Genomic DNA, 19,370 nt, shown 5'->3' with positions numbered 1-19,370 from the left:
GTATCTCCAGAATGCTTCGTCAGTGCATGGTCAGTGTTTTATGCGCCGGTTATCCCTTCCCATCCTTGCAAGAACGTGCTTCTGAATCCAGGGTTTGAGGTGGCTGACATATTTTATTCGAAGCATTATTATTTTTTAATACACACATCTCACAGAGACTGCAGACTGCATTGCGAGAGAGAGAGAAGCTGCAAGCTAAAGGACTGGGTAGAAAATGCATGTGCAAAGCTAAAGTGTCCCCCTTTCCTCAAATATCTGCAGAAATCATGTTTGGAGATACTGCGCTTGGTCAGGCGCACCAGGCCTTTTTTCTTCGCACTAGAATCTAGATGCTGGGAGGGAAGTGAGCCCACCAACTCAGCCTCCCTCCGCAGGCAACTCTGCACTTCCGAAATGACATTTCCCAAATCTTCATACGTTAAGCGGTTTGAGAAAGGTGAACCGAATAATGCCGTGCTCCCAAAGTGAGGCCCTGGTGTCCGATTAGACGGAATATACTGTACTAGATGGTACGTGCACGTGTGCGCAAGACAAGCGTTTTTCCTATGAATGCAATCAGAACATAAAGGGTGATCGAGAGAGATGCACGGCTCCTCCTCTTAAAAATATGCCTACCTGGAAGCTGAGAATACATAATACATCTACTGCAATACATAAATCTGACTTTCTAAGGTAAATCAGGGTAAAGATGCACGTTTATACAACCACACGAACGCACCTATCAGCGTCAGTCTGCCTCCCCATCCATCACTTTTTGGCCTTGAAAGTGCGCCTCCCGCCCCAAATACTTTATCTCCCCCCCACACGAAGTCTGTTAGAATTATACCCCCCCTTTCTAAAGGCATTTCCCTCTCGCAACACTCATCGCCGCGGTCAAGCCGCCAAAACTATTGCAGTGCAGGAGTTTCCTCCTTAATTTTTGTCTTGACTTACACGCAAAGTGAAATCGCAGTGAGCCAGGAGAGGGAAAAAATGCCTGCTTTATCCTCGAGGAACTCCACTGCCTCTTTTTTATTATTATTAAGGGGAGTGGGACGTTTAAAATGCACATATAATGATTTAAACATAGATTCATTATATCTCTCCCTTTCCCTCTCTTGGAGGAGAATGAAGTGTAAATATATAAAAGGGAAGGAAAAATAAAACAGAATCTCCACATACACACCACACAACAAGGCCTTAGTCTTATTCCAGTTTATTTTATTTTATTGTTTTGTTCCACTTTTCAAACTCTTGTTGTTCATCCAAGGCCAGGGAAATGCTCTGTGTATTTTGCTGGTGGCATAAGGTTTTGTCTGGTTGTGAATAAAGTCAGAGAGGTGGGCCTACTGGGTGGCAAAGGCCTGAGTTCAAACATTTCCTCGTCCATGGACTCAGATGGTGATCTTGAGCAAAGCCACCATAGTACCTGCTCTGTAAAACAGAAATTATGAGAGCTGTAAGCTCTGTTTTGTAAGTTTGTTGAGAGAATTAAAAGCACAGAGAGCCAGAGTTCTCCCTCACACCCCACCAGGGCCTTTAAGGTGGTATAGGGCTACACAATCTAGATGAAGCAAAAAGAAATCAATAATAATAAATCACAATACCAGGCGCCACCTTGAGAAAGTGATGCCTTCTGGCTGTACTTTAACCTTACAGCATTTAAATGCACAGAAATTTGAAAGGTCCAGTAAAGAGATTGGTCTGGGTTTAGAGAGATAGGCAGAGGCAAGCCTTGATTTAAACTGAGAGCCCCTGTTGCTTTTGTGTCTTCTTGGTAGATGGAATCTTTGAAGTTTCTAATTTAAAACCATATGTTGAAGAGGAAAGAAAGGAGTGGTGTCTTTTTGTGCCTTGTCCAGTCCTTAAGTCTGCGCGTCACACATTCTTATTTGCTGCTAAAACTTTAGTTGATTTGTCTGCTTGCTCTAAATGGGTTAAATTCCACTGGAAAGGAAGGAAGGAAGGAAGGAAGGAAGGAAGGAAGGAAGGAAGGAAGGAAGAGAGAGAGAGAGAGAGAGAGAGAGAAAGAAAGAAAGAAAGAAAGAAAGAAAGAAAGAAAGAAAGAGTTTTTCTACATACATGGAAAACTGGGGAAACTATTATGGACTCTGTATCTGGTTAAACTTGACCTCAGCCAGATATCCAGTGAGTGACCTTAAGACAAATCACTATCTCTCATTTTCAGTTCCCTCCCTGTTAATGTGAAATAACTGTAACTTACTTCATAGAATTGTTTTGAAGTTGAAGTACATTAAACCATATGCAGCAGCAGCAGCAGCAGCACCTCCCCCCCCAATGAATAACAAGCTAGATCATCTAAAGGAAAGAAATTTCAAATTAAATTTTGAAAGAAAAAAACATTTGTGATTCCTATTTATTGTATTGGGGGCAACTTGACAGAACTCCTTATGGACCGGGATTTGACTCGACAGAATGATTTGGCATTCATGGGGTGTGTGCTGTGAAGTTACATGTATTCCTTTGCTTTCAAGCCATACCCCAAATAGACCTAGAAATGTAACTAATTAATTCATACTGAGTAAAGGGACAGAACTGAATCCTAATGTTCCCTGGAGGCCTTGCAGGGTTGCAAAATGCGCAATAGGCAATAAATATATATATTGCTGATAGTGGCAGTGCTAGAGTACAGTATTTTTATCAGTAGATCCAAATTACAGTTCCTTGCTTTGCTGGGTATGGTGCTGTAATTAGAAATCCAGGCTATTTCCCTTCTTTAGAAGCAAATTCCACTGAAACCAATGAGACATACCATCCGAATTAACTCGTTTAGGATTAAAGGGTAGTTTCTGATAACTCACAAGGTGGAGCTCCCAGGAAGTATCTTCACAGGGCAGCCAAAACAACAAAGAAACGCCTTGGATGCTAACAGGTTTATTATGGCATATAAGCATTTCTGGACTGGTGAAATACGGATTTCATTCGTGACCAAGTGCTTAAAGGTAAAGGGACCGCTGACCATTAGGTCCAGTCGTGACCGACTCTGGGGTTGCGCGCTCAGCTCGCATTATTGGCCGAGGGAGCCGGTGTATAGCTTCCAGGTCATGTGGCCAGAATGACAAAGCCGCTTCTGGCAAACCAGAGCAGCACATGGAAACGCCGTTTACCTTCCCGCTGTAGCGGTTCCTATTTATCTACTTGCATTTTGACGTGCTTTCGAACTGCTAGGTTGGCAGGAGCTTACGCATGTATAAATTTGCTAGTCTTGAAAGTGCTGCAGGAGCCTCGGTTGGTTTTACCATGGAAAGTACGTCATTAATTTCAAACATACTGAATAGGATAACTGGAAGCTACTTTATATCGACTCAGATTATATACTGGCTGGCAACAGCCTCCCCAGCGTTTCACAGAGGGGGCCTTTCCTCGCCCTGCTCGGAGATGTCAGGCTGTGAAGTCGGGACCGTTTTCTGCAGTGAAAGTGTGCTTGTGGCACGGAAGTCAGCCCTTTCCCAGTTTTGCTCAATATTGTAATTTATGCTGATGTACCAGAATACTGAATTTTGCTAATAAATTAAATATACACCCCACATACATTTCAGTTGTAAGGTAGATAGATTGGCAGGCAGGCAGGCAGGCAGGCAGACAGAAAGACAGATAGACAGACGAGCTTCTGTTTCTGAAGACATGGAGAGATGTCATCATCACTAGTTTTCATTTCAGTTGGGTCCTTTTATCGCAATAATATACCCTATTAGTTATTTCTAGAGGAATAGTTGTATTTGCTAAGGGTTTTGCAGCAAAAACACACGCCCAACACAGAGTTTTATGGAACCTTGAACGAATTTATTATGATACAATCTTTCATGGTCTGCGGTCCATTTCATTGGATAATCTGATTAGTTATGTAGCTCTTTGGAGCTCATCATTTTTCACAGTCTCTTGACGGGTTATATTGCATAAAGGCAACCAGCTTGCTTTCTAACCAGTACTGACGTGCGCTTGTTTGGGTCATGGTCAGTAAAGTAGAGTCATAGAATTGTAGAATTGGAAGAGACCCCAAGGGTCATGTAGTCCAGCCCTCTGCAATGCAACTAGTTGCCCACCCGTGTCCACACCCTTCTCAGCAAAGGCCCCATGCAGCACATTCCATCCTATGGTTGGGGATCGAGCCTGACCAGCCTACGTCTTTGGCAGCGATTGGTTCTCCTCGAGTTTGCTTCCCACCACCTGACTTGCAATACATTATTAACCCGTCCTAGGTTCATTTTGACGTGGGGGAGGGGGGAGCTAGTTATTCCTCCTAATAAAGAGTATCCATCGCTGATGACGTGATAATATCACCAGGGGCAGGAAAAGCGAGCCGAGCCATTCTAGACCTGTTGTACTCACATGTAAGTCCTATCGAGTTCAATGGTGCTTCTCCCACGTAAGTACGGTAGGTACAGGATTTGTAGCCTAAATAAACGGCAGGTTTATCCATAGAGAGGTTATGTATTTGGAATGTAGCGCCTGATCTTGCTTGGACTAACTAACACGTGTTGCTGAACGCCGTAAGGAGGTCGTTTTGGTTCCTCTGCAAACCCTTTCACACGACCAAGTCATTGCAAGAATGAGCTTTCACCTTCTCTGAAGAGCTTTTGCACTAGGGGATGGTAAATGCGAACCTGGTCCTGCATACTTAACAATGAACTCGTTTTGTGTCCTGGGATAGGACACATGCCTAATGCTCGCATTTTGCGGGTGGGAGAGGGCATGTAGGGCTGAGATCCAGACAGGGCTTGATCTGCGCCAGAGCCCAGTCCTGACACCTGTTATTAAACGACAGGGACTCTACCCTGGACAAGGGAAGTAAGAACTTCCCCCAAAAAACGGCAGAGTGCATTTATCTGGCCACTCAGTAGCCTAACTGTGGAAAGGTCAGACGCACAAACACACGCACCAGGCAGTAAAGGAAAAAGCGGAGGTTTTTGCACACAGACTTGGTTCCCGGCATCTCTCTTCCTATAAGTTACTGTCCTATAAACAGTTGCTGGGTGGACGTTTGCTCCTGCGTCCTGTCTGGACTTGAAAATCTGCGCCTCTCCATCCTTTGATTGAGTAAAACGGAACAAGCGCTAAACTCACAGAATGTACTGTACTCGGATGTTCTCAGGAGAGAATGCAACAACATAGCGGATACGATTCCGCAGGACGGAAATTCATTTGTACATTAGATTTAATCTCCAGAGAAATTGCGCGATTGGCCCGGAAACTGGAATATTGCCCCTGTTGTCATTTGCTTGCACTTCTCTATGTAGAACCCTTGTTCCCCCCCTCTATTCCGAATGGGTGATCGAACAAGTATATTATCGTGGAATCTTATGGCATCTTCATTTATCCGAACTATCACAAAGACCGCTTCTGGAACAATTGCTTACTTTTTAACAATTCAAGGTTGAGCACCTCACGGTTTCTCTTTCTCTCTGTGTATGTGTGTAAAAGAGAAAGCGAGAGGTGAATAAATTTTAAAGGCCTTCAGTGGTTCTCAAGTAAGAACCAATACTTTAAACTTGAAGAAGCTGCCTTTGTGAGACACACATGTGAAGACAGGTATGTATATGCGCACGAAGACTCTGAGGAGCAGTACCGAAACGTCTGAAGGCTTCTGAATTTCCCAAAAGCCTTTGGTAAGGCTCTAAGCGAACCTTACTCCACTAACGTGTGCTGCGTTGTATGGAGTGTGTAAGCAGGGGTGCCAACTTTAATATAATATTGGGGGGGGGGTAAGCCCCACCTCGCATAATTAATCCCAAGACACGCGTGCACACACAATTTGAATGGCAATTCCCATCAACTGGGGGGGGGGCATTATTGGGGTGGTGGTGAATAGACCTCGGCCCCTCGGAGCTGGCTCCTATCTGGGTAAGTAGCTACACGAGACAGTTACTGAGAGCCAGTGCGGTGCAAGTGGATAAGATTGTCGGACTCGGACCTGGGAGATCCCACTCAGCCATGAATCTCCATGGATGACCTTGGGCCAGTCACTGCCTGCCTTTCAGCCCAGCCTACTTCACAGGGCTGATGTAGGGATTAATGAGAAGGGGGACAGAAACATGCGCGTGCACCTTGAGCTCCTTGGAGAAAAGGGTGGGATACACTTACAATAAATAAATAATAATAATAAATGAACATTTGTGTCACATTACCTACTGTAGATGGCGACTCCGTGAGCACCCGTGTCAGACTCACCAGGTAACCCTTCTCGCCATGCACTTTTGTATCTCCCTAGCTGAAACTGAAGCGGCCGAAGGCGCCGATGGAGGGAAGTCTTCACGCCTAACCAACGTAACCCCCACCCTCACCCCTTTTGCTATCTGAAACTGTTTTTCATTCCCACTTTCTCCCTGACTGCGATAGATTCTAGTCACATGGAAGAGGGGACAAGCTTGTTTTCTCCTGCTCTAGCGGGTAGGACTGGAACCCATGGCTTCGAGTGACAAGAAAAGAGATTCCGACTAACCACCAGGAATAACTTTCTGACAGTAAGAGCTGTTCGGCAGTGGAACGGTCCCCTTCGGGAGGTTGTGGACTCTCCTTCCTTGGCCATTTTTAAGCAGAGTTTGGATGGCCATCTGTCATGGATGCTCTAGCTGAGATTCCTGCATTGCAGAGGGTTGGACTAGATGGCCCTTGGGGTCCCTTCCAACTCTCCAGTTCTATGATTCTAGGTTATCCCCTCCTCTGCTTATATACCATACATTTAAAGCACATTCCCCGCAGCAAATAACCCTAGAGCTGTAGTTCACCCCTCACAGAGCTACAGTTCCTAGGGAGTCCACGCAGCCATAGATAAGGGGAGCGAGTCTATGGCTTAAGCCTTAAGGCATGGGTAGCCAACTCAGTGCCCTGCTCATGTCGTTGGACTTCAGTTCCCATCAGCCCCTGCCAACGTGGCCATTGGTCAGAGATTATGGGAACTGTAGTCCATAAATATCTGGAAAGCATCATACTGGCTATTCCGGGCTTAGGATAATTTCTCACCAGAAGGTAGCAAGAGCCCTGTGAAAGTGCCCTGTGACTTGGAAGCAAACTCCGGGCAATACAAAGGGCCATGGGTATGTTCCATAGCTGCCAAGTTTTCCCTTTTCTCGCGAGGAAGCCTATTCAGCATAAGGCAAAATCCCTTTAAAAAAGGGATAACTTGGCAGCTATGGTATGTTCACACGTGCGTGTACACTTGAAGCTGTGATGGACCTACCGGTACTCTGAAAGGTGTGTATATGAGGTGAGATGAAGACACTGCCACGGTTGAATTAAACACAAACCGATTTCTTGGGAGCGGATCCCCAACTGCTTTTAGTGGATCTAACTTACGAACCAGTATGCTCCAGGTGTAATCTTTTTACCCACATTAATAACTATAATCTTCCTTATACAAAGGCATGCTACTACTTTGACAAAAAAAGGACAACTCCTTCCCCCCCCCAAAAAACCCCACCTAGCCATTCTGCTGTCTGTTTGCGGGCCTCAACAAGCGTAATTATTAAAGGGAGAGGTTGTATTTGGCTGAGAGGGGATGAGGGGATAGCATCGAAGCCGCTGTCACTGTTGCTGTTATTCTTGTTTATGTTTTCCTGACCCACCCACGACTAAAGGACCACAGATCCTTTTGCCTTAGGATATGTGAGATCATGGGCATCACTTTAAGAACTGCTGCATCTAAAATAACCGTTTCTTCTGCCTCTGCATTATCCATGGCAGAAGCGTTGCGTTTCCATTTAAGGCTAAAAAGTAGCCATCTCTCCTCCAGTGGGTTTCTGACCTTTCTCGCGTTGATTTCTCCTTTCTCCTTCCTTTTTGTGAGGGAGGGAAGGGGTGTGTGTTAAATTTTCTTGCATCCTGACATCTGGAAGCAGACAGCCTTATGCCAAGCCAAACGCGTGCATATATGTATATGTATATGTATATGTATACCTACATGTATACACACACACGCGCACGCGCGCGCGCGCGCACGCACATATATGGAACAAGAACCGAAGAGGCCAACGGGAACAGTTCAAGACGCGCCATCCCATAAAGATCAACTCTGAGACGGAAGTTCAAGGTCAAGTTGAAAGTCAAGGGTCTGTTGACTTCTGCTGCACGGCCCGTCCTGTCTGCCGCCGCCAATTCAGCCGATCACTTCAGGATTCACTCTATCTATGCCTCTCCAAGCCAGCAGGAACCAACACCTCACTACCAAGACATCCATTTAGGCAGCCTGACCGTCTAAGTCCTTATTTATTTGGGAAAGGGCTGTGGATTTCAGGGAGGGCAAAGTTGTGTTATGAAAAAATAACTAGGCTAAAGGAGGGCAAAACTGAGTGCTGTATATAAAACAGGCGTAAACGCACAGACGTTGATTTCAGAAAATCAACCCTTGCCCTTTATTCTAATGTATAGAAAAGAAAAAGCAACAACACACATCCAGCCTCTGTGGAACTTTGCCCGCAGATTCTCTGCTCCTAAGGGCCCTTCACTGATGACGATGGTGAGAACTGTTGTTACTATTTTTCCGGCAGTTTATCAGGACACAATGGAAGGAGAACCTCATCCAAGACAAACTTTAAGAAATGTACTCTTAACACAGTTGGAGCAGGGACTGTAAATGTTTGCACGAGGTCTCTGCTTGTTGAGAAATCAAACATTTATCCGTCCAGCTTTGCTCTTGAGGCTGCAAGTGTATATTTCCAATTAAGGGGTCTCTCTGCTCGAAAGTCCTCTGGGCTTCGGTTCCAAAAGGTCCGTTTCCGAAAGGCCCAAAGCAGGTGCGTGCCCGAAGTTGTCTTTCCAACTCTGAAATATCTCACATTCAATCAGGGGGGGAAATGCCTTTTTCTCCAGCTTCTTCTACATGAACAATTGAAAAATGTTATGGATTCAACCCCCTATAATTCTGCACAGGCTCTCAGGCTGCAATCCTAAATATGCATACGTGGGAATGGGAGACACTCAAATAAAGTGTCCTAAATTGCTGTGTGGTTACAGGGTGCCAGGGTATGATTTAGGGTGCTATTCAGATTCTCAAAGAAAACTTCCACGGCCTCGTAAATGTCCTGGTCCTCTAATCTAGACAGAAGCAAGTAGCCTATCCGCATATTGCTCACAAGCCAAGAGCAGATCCGCCTCAAATGCCAACATTATTACTGAAATAAGCGCAGAACATTAAGAAAGCGAAACGCAGATATCCCCTTTTAACCGCGTGTCGCCTGGTAGCGCATAGCCAAAACGAAAACAGACATCCTTGTACTGTATCTCTGCATACATTAAGCACCACTGTCTTCTGCAGGACTTACTCCCCGGTAAACGTGTTCATAGGATCGGGTACAAGTTAAACCAACGCGGAAGCTGGGAACTGCAACCTGAGAGATACTGCAGCCAAGTAAAACAAAACAAAAAACAAACAAACCCGTAGATGTTATCACAAAATGGCCAAATAACTATCAAAGAATGTGGGGCTGGTTTTGCTGACAGCACAAGTTCGGCCAATAGCTCGGCTGATGCCCTGCTCTTATATTTGTCTTTTTAACTATAAAGTTATATTCGCTTTCTATGTCTGGTGTTCGTGCCTCGAGGTGGGGGAAGAAGAAGTTTGGTGAAGTTATCGGTATACGGTACCTGAATAAAACTTCTTTTCTCAAGGTTTGCCTTAGGCGTTTTCTTTTGCCTATCACCTGGAGAAATTCCTGAGGATCTTTTGCTTATCTTTTAAGGACTAGTTACAGTGCTTTTTTGCTGGGGAGACGTAGAGGGACTCATACCCCGAAACATTTTGTGAATCTAAGTTTGGCCTCATTAAGGGGCAATATTTCAATATGAGTAGGAAAATGAGAGTACCCCAAAACATTTTTATTTTTATTTTGAGAAAAAAAGCACTGGCTGGGTATAGGTAATGTAAAAACTCGGTATTCAGCGTCCTGTAGTTTTTCCCCAATTCATTCTCAGCCCCCGCACTTCAATGAATCTGTCATACTATCTAGCAAGAAAGTTCTTAGTTCGAATCCCAGTTATGCCGAAGTAATACAAGGCTTTCGAAACCGATCGGCAAGCTAAACCACTTCTGGCGAATTTACACATTTTAGCGACACCTTAATTAATATGCTAAGACTTCCTCCTAATTGCACCGCTCTTTGGACGGTAGATTAATGGCAACGAAGCGTGCATTTCACAGTTGTTTTCAGGCTGTCTGGTTATTAATTTAATTAACTGGATCCAGATTTTATTGTGTGTAGGGCGGGGGGGGGGAGAGAATAATTCTCCCCCTTAGGGTCGTCCTTCCACCTAAAACAGTAAATGAAGACGGCAATCTGATCATTAGTTTAATTAATTTCCTGCTACAGCTATTACAATGCGTTTTCCCCCAAGTGGAGGACTATTAAGGTTATTTTCAATAAAGTCTGCATTATTTCAACTTCACAAACCGGTGCTATGAACGTGTGCTCCTAAAACCCAAGTACCTGCGCTCTGTAATGCAGCCGCGTAGCGCGATCCTAAGGACTCGCCACTCAACGCAAGGCCCCTGAGGCATAGCTGCCAAGTTATCCCTTTTTTTAAGGGATTTTTCCTTATGCTGAATAGGCTTCCTCACGAGAAAAGGGAAAACTTGGCAGCTATGCCCTGAGGTTCATGAGTATAGGATTGCTGTGTGTTACAGGACGAATTTATCTACTGAAACGTCATTTGGAAACGCACTATTTCCCCCCTCGAAATTCTGAAATAAAACCAGCATCTTGGGGGGGGGACTTCCCTGTGCGCGGGGGTAAGGGTGGATAGGATTGGGGGGGGGCGTGTTGGAGGGGTCGGAGAAAAGCAAGGACCTCAGCCGACCAAACTGCTGCAAACAATGATTAAACGCTCACTTTTCCCCCTAAAAGGAGATCCAGTTATTAAGGACAGATTTGGCCGCTGATTTCTATTTCTTGGCGTGCTGCTGCTGTTAATGGAAGGGAGTCCTTTTGGAAAACATAACCTCGGCTCCGCAGTTTCTGCCACCCCCCACCCCCACCCCCATCCCCGAAATGCATCCCTGTTCAACAGCTATTTTGCGAATCCGCTTTTCCTACACGAAAAGACTGTAAGATTCCGGACAGCAAAACTGCTCTTCTTCCTGAAACTTAATCAGGGCAGATAACCAACAGCATGCGAATGTGCTTCTCGCTTTGCACCGTCTCAATTCTGTGTCTTGTTTTCTTCTTAAATGTAAGAGACCTGGGAGCATTCCCACCACGAAAGCAGCAGAGCGATCCTACACAGATCTGCTCGGACGTAAACCTCATTGTTGTCAACGGGGCTTACTTCCCAGTAGGCCCGTACAGGATCGCGTGGGTCGTTACAATTCCCCAAACCACTGCACTCTGTTGACTATTTTTGTGAACAGGAGATCAACTACTACCCCAAACGCTCAGTTGCGATCTCAAAGTTGGGCCGTCCCTTTGATTTTTTTAATTGGAAATGGGGACGTGGTGGTCGACTATCTCTGAAAGTGCTTCGCTTTGGCCGGATTGGATCATTTAATTGAATGCTGGTCCCTGCTGAGCCCAATGTCTCCTTCCAAGGACGGAAAAGGCACATTGCAGCCTTATTTATCAATGCTGACTTGACAGTAGTCTCCATTCAATGAAATAGGACTTGTTTTCGAGGAAGGCTGCTATCCTAGACACATTTGCCTGGGAGTAAGTCCCATTTGAGCCAGTGGGACTTACTCCTGAGTAGACATGCATGGGATTGCTTTCCAATTACAAATAAAGAGCAATCAATATTCCTCCCCGGGAGCATTTCCAGGATCCAAGAGAGGTTCGCCTATTTATGGATGCAAACAAGCATAATTTCCTGGAAGAAGGACCCAGCTGTTCCTTATAAATCAGCGGGACTGACTTCCAACTAAACGCATGTAGGAGAGTAGTAAAATTATTTTGACGGGTCAGACTCTAAATTCACCCCTGAAATAAACGGAACTGTTGACACTACAGCTTGGGATTCGAATATACATGAATGCCTAGCATTTTTACTTTTTAGCGTGGAAACAATAATAAGGACCCCAAAAGCGCTTCAAGCATTATTTGCCGCCATGTAACAGATAATAACGAGCAATTACAATACTACAACCCGGGGATATTTGAAAATGGAGGGAATAAACTCGTCCACTCGGAATTAAGTTCCACTGAGTTGAAGGGAAGTTTCTCCCAGGTAAAATGGTATGGAGTCGAAGTCTTAATGTTTCTTCCTTGCACCTCGTTCTTTTATTGTTATTATTATTTCGATTTTTGAAAGGTTGTCCGAATTATATTCCAAAATATATTCCGTTCAGGCAGCATCTGAAAGCATCAAACATTAAGGGATAATTATTATTAAGAAGACATAACTATTTCTTTTGGCCGGTTGTTTCAAGCAGAGTAGTGTTTCGAGCGTGTTTATATCCAGCCCACGCCTTCCTCACATCGCACGCCTGGGGATTTTGACACTGGAAGTCTCATTTCTGAACAGATTCAGAATCTGAAACACTATTTATTTCTTTGGTGCGGGTGTGTGGCTGGATGAGAGAGGAAACAGTCAGGCACGCTTGCATTTCAACAGACATGTGGATGCATCCACTGTCTCGTCATTGGAAAGCTATTGTTGCTAACATCCGGTTAGCCCCCTGCCTTCTTGCAATAAAACGAACGAATTTAGTTATCTAACGCTTCGGAGCAAATGCCTTTTGCACAGCTCCCTGTGCAAACCTTTAACAGAAAATTGCCCTAAGAGAAACGCAAACCTGGAGATTAGAAATCTGCACGGGGATCTTTGCGTGCTTTGAAATAAAGAGTAAGCACAATAAGGGCTGCAATCCCATACCCATTTATTGGAAACTAAGCCCCACCGAACGCAATGGGACTTGTTTCTGAGTGGACTGGCATAAGATTGTGATGTGAGGCTGCAATCCAAGCACACTTACATGGGAGTAAATCATTATTATTATTATTATTTTATTGGATTGATATACCGCCCTATACCCGAAGGTCTCAGGCGGTTCATACATTATATAAAATGAAAATAAAAGCAATAACCCAATAATACCTCTCCCCCTGCCCCATTCACAATGATGGCTTGTACAGAGAATATATATAATATATTTACTCTCATGTCTACTTTTTTTAAAGGATGGAGGGAAACCAAGTTGGGGAGTTAGTCTGGCCAACTATGCTACATTCTGTATCACTTCTGTCACGCCATGGTTTGCTTTTTTTGCATACTGTACTTTGTAAAATACCTAGCACTTCCCATTTCTCTTCACCACTCTTCCTACATCCTCTGGCTCTCTCTGTGTGTCAGTTTCACTGCTCGGCTCCATTGGCCCACTCTACATAGATGCAGACACACAGTCATAAAGAAGAAACATTCTTCTTATGATACTACATAGCTGGAGAGTCTCCCTCTGTTGAGTTTGCTCCAAATAGCTCAAAAGGAGAATGTTATGTAATATGGTTATATAAGTCTCTGTTAAGTTTTTCAGGCTCTATTATTGTATCTGAAACTTCTTATGGAAATGTAAAAACAACCAGCCTTTTTTTAAAAATTTTTTTAATGGAATTCTGAGGTTTTGAAACATTCCCTTGCATTTTCTGTGTTCTGGTAAGCTTCTCCTCACTGTTTTGAAACAGCACAGAGTGCAGACTGGAGCGTAAATGGCAATATTTTCAGTTTGGAATAATGGGGGGTTGGGCAATTATTAACATTGATAAATCTCTTTATACAAAATAAAAAGTCCAAAAGTGACCTGGCAAAGTAGAATACAACACATAAAAAGTAAAGGGACCCCTGACCATTAGGTCCAGTCGTGACCGACTCTGGGGTTGCGCGCTCATCTCGCATTATTGGCCGAGGGAGCCGGTGTATAGCTTCGCAAATATGTTTATTCGGCTGTACGCCCATCATAAAACACAACACAACAAAACAAATCAAATAAAAACCGCAGACTCGTACAAACCACAGATAATATAACACAATTCACAGCTCACAAGGACAAATATTAACAATTCGAAAAACATATCTTGAAGGTTTAAGATTAAGATTAAAAATTTAGGCACCTAACTAAAATCAATATCTGATATCATTAAAAAAAAAATTCTTATAACTATCAATAATCAGCTAACATTCCATTCCGTCTCTTGTACGAGAGGACGGCTGTTAGGAATTTAGCAACCTGTAGAGTGATATAAGGGTCCACATCTTGAAGAACCCAGGCTAGCTGAAGGTCAACTGGATTGTCAGCCATAGGCTGGATTATGGAGTTTAATATACTAGCACGAGCCGAACTGTACATAGGGCAGATAAACATGACATGGTGTAAAGATTCAGTTGATTTCATTTCGCAAGCACACATTGAAGAGACTTGGCCCTTAGTAAATCTATGTCTCAGCACGTTAGTTGGAAAAACATTGAACCTAGCTTTAAGGAAGGCATATCGATGAGACGCGGCCGTAAGCGTTGTTAAGTAGGATGGAGTACGGTAAATAGGGGTTATGCCGATATTTAACGGTGAGCAGACTCCCCCGCCAGCTAGACAATTTTGGTATAGCTCTGCATCATCCAACCTTTGGTTTATACACCTTTTTGCTGCATTTAAATCCAGTTTGAGCAATTCAGAGGGAGAGATCTCATAGGACAACAATTTGACATGGATTTTTCCGGTCCACAAATTTGTGAAGTCATCCCGCCACATGCATTGAATAAGATAGTGGTTCGGGAGATTATGCCATAGGGATATCCAGTAAATCAAAACTCGCCTCCATAAGACTAACTCAACTGAAGGGATCTTCATTTCTAAACGAATAGCAGCATTACTTACGCATGTTGGTAATTTTAAGAGTCGACGTAAGAATTGGCTTTGAAGCGACTCTAAAGGTGAGAGATTTGCAAAAGCAGCCCATAAAGGGGCAGCATAGGCCATTGTAGCCAACACTTTAATGGTATACACTTTCAAGGCCGCAGGGATGAATAGGGCCCCCTCAGAAAAGAAAAAACGGAGGAGGGAGTGCAATAGGGCTTTTGTCTTGTTTTGAAGGTATTCAACATGCGCTTTCCACCCTAAATTATACTGAAAATAAATTCCTAAATATTTAAATTTATGTACTTGTTCGATTTTCGTACCCTCCAGTTTCCATGAATAAAGTTTACGACTCCTTGAAAATATCATTACTTTGGACTTGGTGTGGTTGATAGACAGATGATTAAGAGAGCAATAAGTTGCAAAAATCTTTAGTGCCCTCCTTAAACCCACTCTGGAGTAAGAGAGTAACACCGCATCATCTGCATAAAGAAGTAATGGACAGTGATAATCAGCTATTCGAGGGGCATGGATAAATTTTTGTGAGTCGGCTAATGGGTTCCTCATATCACTGATAAATAAGTTAAAAAGAAGTGGCGCTAAGATACAGCCCTGGCGTACTCCCTTATTTACTGGCACTGGGTTTGTTAGGTCGCCAGCAGGGGTTAATCTCACCCTGGCCACAGACCCGGCATGAAGTTGGGAGATAAGCCACAGAAGTCTTCTATCTATACCCCAACGGGCAAGTTTATCCCATAGTAATTTCCTCGGGATACTATCAAACGCAGCTTTCAAATCTATGAAAGCTGCGCAAAGTTGGCCCCGTCGAGGTGACGAGTATTTCCGGGCTAAGTGATAAAGAATAATTGCCTGATCTGTTGTGGAACGGTTTAATCTAAATCCAGCTTGCTCGTGCTTAATCAGGTCAGCCTCAACTGACCACTTCATCAACCTTGCGAGCAAAAAACGGGCATATATTTTCCCAATGGATGATAGCAGACAAATATTCCGGTAGTTCCCTGGGTCACCGGGGGGGCCTTTTTTATAGATAGGAATTATAATGGCCTCCTTCCATGTTTCTGGTATTGAGCCCGTGGCATTTATGGCGTCGAAGGTTTTAGCTAAAATCCCTGCCCACCATGCAGAGTGTAGCTTTATAGCCTCAACAGGGACCAAATCCGACCCGGGAGCCTTACCAGTTTTCAGCTCAGCTATCAATTCTAAGATTTCAGCAGGGTCGGTGTTGGGCCAGACAGGAAGGGGATTAGAGGAAGGTCTCCAGTGAGTGGTCGGAGCTTCTGCCACTGAGAAATATTTTCTCAGGAACTGCTCCCACGTAGGGGCCGGGATCACCGTTAGGGGATAATTCCTCGTTCTTCCCTTTATTAAAGACCAAAATTTCCGGGAGTTATGAGATTTTGAGGCAGTAATTATAGTTTGCCAACGATTTAGTTGCCATTTCCTTTTGGCCGATTTCTGGGCCTGTTTGTATGCTTTTTTAGCCAGGGGATAAGATGGAGGTAATGCAGGAGCACCGGAGAGTTTATAGTCATTATATATCGTGTGTAGATGGAGTCTGGCTTGTTTGCAAGAGGAGTTGAACCAAGGGGCGCCAAATTTAAAATAATGGTTTTTAACTCCATAGGCTGGAGAAGTAAAAAAGCGAGTTAAAACTACTATCAGGCAAGAAAAAAACCTCATACACTTAATTGGATCATGCGGGGCTATTCCTACGTCCGGCTGGTCGCCAGGAAACTTTTCTCGGATAAAATCCCTATATCTATGGGCAAGGGCAGGGGACCATTTAATCCCCTTTATTTTAGTAGTCGACTCCTCAATCACCGGGATTGGGTGGGAACGGTCGAGCAACTGCCAGTCAACACAGAACTTGGTTGACAGGGGAAGATGGTCACTAAATTGAGCATTGTCAATTTTAAAAGAGGTGACATTCAAAAATAGATCCTGGGAGACCAATACATAGTCAAGGACACTGTTTGATTTTAACCCTAGATGGGTAAATTCTCCTGGAATATCTGGAGGACATCTACCATTTAATATAATTAAATTTAGGCGTAAAGTCATCTGATAAAGCATCACTTTATATATAGTATAGCTTCCAGGTCATGTGGCCAGCATGACAAAGCCACGTCTGGCGAACCAGAGCAGCACATGGAAACGCCGTTTACCTTCCCGCTGTAGCGGTTCCTATTTATCTACTTGCATTTTGACGTGCTTTCGAACTGCTAGGTTGGCAGGAGCTGGGACCGAGCAACAGGAGCTCACCCTGTCGCAGGGATTCGAACCGCTGACCTTCTGATCAGCAAGCCCTAGGATCAGTGGTTTAACCCACAGCGCCACCTGCCTGGCACTTTAAAGCCAGAATTATTTTTTAATACAACAGATAATGCAAAATTCATCACATGCTCGCTCAGTAACATATTACTAAGGACAAGTCCTACCACCCCACTAAAAGATTAATCACCATAGGGCTGGGTCAACAAAAAGGTCTTGGTCTGATGCCTAAAGAGCGACAAGGATAGAACCAGGCAGGCGTGTCTCCCTGGGGAGAACATTCCTCAGATGGTAGCCACCACTGAAAGGACCCATTCTTGTGGGGTCACCCTCTGCCTTCCCCCCCCAGGGGGTGGAGCACATGGAATGCAGGAAAAGTGAAGGTTCAACATATCCAGCTTATCTTCTTAGAAGTTAAATCTCACTAAATTTAATAGGGATTGTATTAATAAGCATCTTTGGGGGGGGGGTCTCATCTTAAAAGCAAAGCTTTGGTTCATTAGAAGTGCTCTCAATTAATTATAGACCATAGCTGAGCTAGCATATCAATTTTAAGATAAGAGGCAAAAAATGCAGGGAGAGAGAAGAGGAGGTTAGAAAAATATAATAGATTTCAACATTCAGACAGTAACGCAGCAGAGTCCTATAACATTCCTTACCTGATCACTTGGACCAGCCTTCTTCAACGTAGAGTCCTCCAGGTGTTGTTGCACTACAACTCTTATAACCCCAGACCACTGGTCACATTGTCTGGGAATGATGGGAGTTGTAGTCCAACAAAATTTGGAGGTCCACAAGTTCAACATTCCCACCACAAAATACATAATTAGACAAAAGCGAACCAATGACCCCCACACCCGCAAACACAGTTAAAAGACCATAGAATGTTAATCAGCCAAAGTCCTGGTTATACAGAAACATTTCTGCACGGCGCCTAAAGATATGTAAATAAGGCACCAGGCAAATCTCCCTGGAGAGAGCATTCCACAAATGGATGGCCACTGCAGAAATGGACCATTCTGGAGTTGCTATGGGAATGTTAGGGATGTGGATTAGGATATATTATTAGATAGATCCTATCCAAGCTTGTGTTAGCAAGCTTCCAATATCAGCAGAGTGACATTCCCCTTTTGTGCGCAGCAAAGCATGTGCGTTAGATTCGCTAGAATCTCTATAACAATATTACACTTTATAGTTCAATATTACACTTCCTGGCAAAGGTCCCCTTTGTCCCTCTTAAAAGAAATACACAACACAGTGTTTATAAAATAAGATAGAGTTTACTTACAGTTTCATCCTGAGTTACAGCATAATCTCGGAAAGGCAGGCTTGCTTAGAAAAGTTACAAGTATATATACATCTAGAGACTACTTAGTAAAGTAAGACTCCATTTGGTCTCACTCTTGGCTGCAGGCCTAGAGTGAGAACCATGCTAACTGGAGATTCTCTGGAGATGTGTCCTCATCGAGGGAGGAAGTAGCTAAGAGAGAGAGTGATTGCAGGCTAGGGCTTTTGTCTAATCCAACTCATTTGCATGTCTGAGGGAACAGGAACTGACCTGTAGTCAGGTGTCCCTCCAGGTGAGTTCCTGTTAGTGGACACTCTAGGAACTGTTGTGACTTGTCTGCCCCAGTGTTCCATCCCACAGTTGCCACCCTCTGGACCATAGCTGCCAAGTTATCCCTTTTTTTAAGGGAAATTCCATTATGCTGAATAGGCTTCCACGCGAGAAAAGGGAAAACTTGGCAGCTATGCTCTGGACCTCTCATGGAGGAGGCACACAAAGAAGGGCCTCTGATGATTATCACAGGGTCCGGATTGGTTCATCTGGAGAGAGGCCATCCTTGGGGAATAGTGGTCCTGAGCCATTTAAGGCTTTGTAGCTCAAAGCCAGCACTTTGAATTGGGCCCAGAAACTAATTGGCAGCCCTGTCCAGATGGGGGGGGGTCTCACAGCACCCAGACAGTTGTTCTCTCACAGTATAGGAATATTGTCTGGGAATTATTGGCCTTAGAATATGCGTTGATGAGTATAATGAACTCCATATGTTGAACAGAGTGACAGTCCCCTCTAAAGCCTTTGTGACCAGAACGCTCCTCTGGTACTCTGCAGCAGAAAGCCTTTCCTATACAGTGGTATCTCGGTTTAAGAACAGCCATGTTTATGAACTATTCGGTTTACAAACTCTGCCAAACCAGAAGTAGAGTCCTGGTTTGCAAACTTTACCTTGGTCTAAGAATGGAATCCGAACGGTGGAAGGGCACCGGCGATGGGAGGCCTCAATAGGGAAAGTGCACCTCAATTTAAGAA

The sequence above is a fragment of the Zootoca vivipara genome, chromosome 13, assembly GCF_963506605.1.
Source record: "Zootoca vivipara chromosome 13, rZooViv1.1, whole genome shotgun sequence".
NCBI lineage: Eukaryota > Metazoa > Chordata > Lepidosauria > Squamata > Lacertidae > Zootoca > Zootoca vivipara.
The sequence above is the reverse complement of the archived record's forward strand: the minus strand, read 5'-3'. Positions refer to the sequence as shown.